The sequence below is a fragment of the Berghia stephanieae genome, chromosome 8 (genome assembly GCF_034508935.2).
Source record: "Berghia stephanieae isolate SIO BIC M18660-M18661 chromosome 8, UCSD_Bste_1.3, whole genome shotgun sequence".
Classification (NCBI taxonomy): domain Eukaryota; kingdom Metazoa; phylum Mollusca; class Gastropoda; order Nudibranchia; family Aeolidiidae; genus Berghia; species Berghia stephanieae.
In genome coordinates, this window is record NC_088367.1 from 286,371 (window position 1) to 291,242 (window position 4,872).

The 4,872-nt window shown below is 38.3% G+C and overlaps 1 protein-coding gene across 1 annotated transcript in view; it reads left to right on the forward strand.

Moving 5' to 3' along the window:
- The window catches only part of LOC144977974 (uncharacterized), a 9,551-nt gene extending 6,333 nt beyond the window's left edge, over nt 1–3,218 (forward strand). The window contains exon 2 of the mRNA XM_078923381.1: nt 1–3,218. This exon is cut by the window's left edge and continues 2,494 nt beyond it. The gene's annotated coding sequence lies outside the window, so the exon portion shown is untranslated.
- The last annotated feature ends 1,654 nt before the right edge of the window (nt 3,219–4,872 follow it).

Sequence of the window (4,872 nt, forward strand, 5' to 3'; positions counted from 1 at the left end):
AAATTTTTTTTTTAATTTCATTTATCTTGACAAGCATCATTCGGAAAGTCTCCAGGCAGGTGAAAATTATAGAAAAAAATCCAAAAAGACATTCAATAACACACTCAAATCAAATCAGGACAAAACCAGAGCAAAATTTTAGGGTCAAGTTTATTTGTAAGACCAAGAATCAGATAAAAATAACATGACCTCTTTGACTCATGGTCGGCGCCAGAATCACTCTCTATTGATAATTTTCCAGAATGTTTGGCAATATTTGCAACACCCTGCAGCCCATATGCCAGTAGGTTGTGGGTTGCAGCAATACTAACAAAATAGAGGGATTAAAACTGGGAATTGTACCGAGTTTGAGATTTCCAGATTTCCGTGCTCGAGTGTACTATGGTTTTAATTTTAAAAATTATATTTTAAAAATAATAACACGATAGAGCAGCTGTGGCCTCTATATGCCGATAAAAATTGATCAAAGCTAGAAACGCGGGTGGTTGGATGGGAGCATCACCCTTGAATCATATACCTATGATGTTCGCATGGGTGTACGATCCGATAGTGATGTCGTTTCTTCTTCTCTTTACTAGCCTATCCTGCTTCTTTGGTTTGTGATTGTATTTTTGACAGGGGATATTTTTTTTCCTGTAAATCCTCTGCCTGTTTGTTCTTGGTTATTTATAATTTAGCTTATGATATCTTTAGGTTATGATTTTGATTGATATTTGTACTATTTTTGTTAGATTGCTTGTTTTTTTTTGTTTCAGCGGTCTCTCATATAACCTCAATTGTGTTGGAAGAGACCTAAAGCAACAAACAAACAAAACAAACAAAAAAAAAGCTAGAAACGGGCGCTTGAAATACCTATAGTGTTGCAAACGCCATTAAAAACCTAAAAAACAAACAAACAAAAACAAGTAGTAGCACAGTCCACATGCTGGTAACTTTGCTGTGAATAGGTTTCGTCCTGCATCTGACGCTGGAATTGTGACTGGAAACATGTTATGAATAAACCTTGGCACAGCTCTAATACTGGTACTAGTAGCAGTTCCAGCTCCTCTGAAAATTGCAAAACTGCTGCATCACCTCGATTCGCAAGTCCATTTTAAAAATCTGGATTGGAAGGTTTGAAATTTGAAGGTTGAGACTTCAGAAAAGATTTTTCCTCAAGTTCCTCCTGAGATTTGTCCTGCAAAATCTTAAAAAGCGAGTCTTCATAAGACAATACTCCTTTTTTTTTTTTTTAGGACGCTTACAACTTTGCCTTGCAGCTGAGGTCCCAGACTCTACTGTAATGCTTTCGTTATCGATACCATCATCACCTAAGTCGTAGAGAGTTGCCGCTCGACGTGTCTCTACTTTGGACTGTCGGCAAGAAGAAGAGAGGTTGGTGAAAAAACAAAAAGTGATCCGTGGTATACATTCTTAGTTTGCACACTGAATGCGAACTAATTGGCTGTGCTGTGTGCAGATGAATACTACACACTTGTTGCATGACTTCTTTACTGTTTTGTCTTTCTTTCTTTGGGCACTGTGAACACCTTCCCTGGATTGCTTTCCTTTTATCACCTCTGCCATTGCCACTTGTTGAGCTTTGTCTCCAGAGTTTAGTTTCCACTCCAAGTTCAAATGACATCCGGATTCTGACCAATGGGGTGTACATGGCTTGCTAAAGGGCCACACTAAAGCAAATATAGAACCAAAATAAGAAAACACAAGCATTACATAGGAATGCATATTGTGTGTATTTACATCCCAAATCAAGAAATCAGACTTCACACACACAAGAGGCAAGGGTTGCGTTTACATCCCAGACCAGGACATAGTATTTCCACATATTTTCTTACCTGAAACCAGGAAATCAGATGTTCTTTGCAACCTCAAAAATAGGGTCAATACTACTAGTACTAGGTTTTACAAAGTGAATTTTTGTTTTGCATTTCGAGAATTGTTTTCTATTTATACTGATAGATTTCATGAAATCGAGGAAGATACTTTTTACTCTTTGAAAATTGGACATCAAATATAAAAGTTATGACCTTTAGAAGTTTAGGGACTTCAAAACGTTTACGGCCCTCTTCAAATTTTAAAGTTTTACCCAACTTTAGGAATGGATTACAACAATAAAAATAAGATAGTGGAAACAACATTATTTTTACAGACATTTATATAAAGGTTTATTCAATAAAATTAAAGAGAAACCTGGAATAAGAAAACGCCAGAAAATTTACTCTAGTCCCTCTGCAGAAGCTGTTGTGACTTCACAGTTCGACATATTTTGAAAAGTGTACACAGAACAGATAAGGTCACAACAATATGAAACCAGGATCTTGAAGTCTCTGTTCCTGTCAGTCGATCAGCTTACAATTTTAGTGTCTGCATGAATGTGAACTGCAGAAATTGTAAATAAACATTTAAAAAAAAATTTTTCGAGACTGATAAAAATTTATAAAAGCTATAAATGGGTGTTTAAATGACCTAAATGTGTCGAAAGCGCAGTTAAACACCTAAACACAAACAATGTGCTTTTTTTGTGAGTTTTGATCCATCTTGTGATGCTGCCAGAAAGACATTTTTGACCTCAGTGGATGTTAGCTTGTTCAACCACTTTCCAATTTTGTTGTGCTTCCACAATGTTTAAAGTAAAGTGGATCTGTAGTGAATTGTTGAGTGACGCCTCTTTCCCATGCCGTTAACTAAAGCCCCGAAGATTCTTTCTCCCACTAGATTTTTCAGTGGGCAGATGTCCAGTATTTTTTGTCCATTTCTTGTCCACTTTGTCACCAAATACGCCACCTTCAAGAAAATCCTCCAGTTGGCGCTCAAGGACAACAATACTCTGTTTAGCAATGTTGCAGAATGCAAGAGTGCTGATGTCTATGTCACAAGATTGTAACAACAGAAATGTGTTGGCTTTTCTTCAACATTAAAGTTTCAAGTCAGGAGACACACTTGGTGTACAACCGACCAACATGGTGTCATTGTCATCATCTGCGAAAGCCTGAAGTGCTTGATGGAGCTGCTTAACACACGTTGAGAATGATCCACAAGGGACTGTTCATATACATTATCCCAAATCTAGAAATCAAGACTTTTCACATATTTTCCAACATAAGAGTAATAGGCTAGGGTTGTATTTACACATCCCAGACCAGGACACAGTATTTTCCACATATTTTCTTATCTGAAACCAGGAAATCGATTGTCCTTTGCAACCTAAAAAAAAACTGGGTGGGGTTCCTGACCTCCCAAAGTGGGCAGGGGGGGGGGGGTACATACTGTGTCTTCTATCCCCTTATATCTGTTTTCCAACATGCTTTCTGTCTTTGTCTTGGAATGAGATTACTTGGTTTTGTCTTGACCCTGGCCGGAGTCCTAGCTGGTAGGGAAACAGTCAAATGCATAGTTATTGTTTTGGGAGCTTATATTTTTTTCCTTGTAAATCATCTTTCTGTTATGTATTATTATAATTGTCATTTTGAATGTATAATGTAAGCATTTGAGTGTATTCCTCTTTGTTGGATTTTGTGCTTGTGTCCGGATGAGACTTACAGTGTGATCTCAAACTAAGTACATTGGTGGTGTGCTCTTGGAATCTACACCTGATCCCTATTTGTTCCCAGTTCCCCTATGTCTTACTTTTTCTTGGGTGCTTTAATTGTAATTCTAGAACTTTTTACTATCCCATTGTCTTCCTTTTTACTGGCGCTGCATGATATAACCTAAAAAATAGTGTCAATTACTAATATTATTACTATTATTGTCAACATGGTACCATTCTGACACATGGTGCTATTCTCACACCAGCAGCATGCTTTGAACTAATTTCCACTTGAGCGTTCTCGGCTTTTGAGAAAAAAATGTGGCTGGATGGGGTTCCTACCACCGATAGTGGGCAGGGCAGGGGGGTACTTACTGCGTCTTCTATCCCTCTATATCTGTTTTCCAACTTGCTTTCTGTCTTGTCTTAGGTCTTAGAATGAGATTACAGTAAAATTACTTTAAACCGAAAGAGGCTAAACCGAAAAATACCTTAAACCGCAAAGAATTTAATAAATTGTACTAGTTTCTTCATTATCTTTGTACTAATTCTTACGATGAACCGAAATACTTCTAAGAAGGGCTTTCTTTAAACCGAAACAACTTGAGAACACCTTCCTTTATTCTCTCTCTATTTTCTTCAAAAATTGGGGAAGGTGGCCACACGTAATAATGCCCGGCGATATTAAACAAAGAGCGCAAGTATAAGATGAGGGTGATGGGTGGGGTGGGGGGCAGGCAAACACTTCAAACACTGCACTTGGGCTTGGCCAACACCACAATCGCACAGACTGGAAAAGGAAGACAGCGGGTGACTGGCAGGCGAAAAATGAGGAAAGAGGGGGAGTTGGGGTGTAGAATCACGCAAGCGAGATGTTCTGGTCGTGTGTTGATGCTTTGGAACTGACTGGATTTTCAACACGAGAATAAGGAGGGGGGGGGGGGGGTAGACAACTTACCATTGACATGCCATTTCAATTCCACTTTGTTTAAATGTGTGTGTGTGTGTGTGTGTGTGTGTGTGAGAGAGAGAGAGAGAGAGAGGGGGGGTTCTATGTAATTAGGCCTTTGAACCTAATGGCTTTTCAACAAAAGAGAGATGCCTAGTAGACAGCTTAGCATTGACACGCCTTTTCATTTCCATTTCACTTCACCTCTGAGTAGCTGTGCCTCATTCATTATCAATTATCGCACAAGAACTTTCGATCTTATTTTAGCTTTGCATTTTACTAAAAGTTGTCTAAAAGAAAGCACTGTGCTTACACGTTGGAGTTTAAAATCAAAATACTACTACTACGTGAAGTCGATGAAAAAAAAGTTGATCAAGACGGAGATATGTAAAAA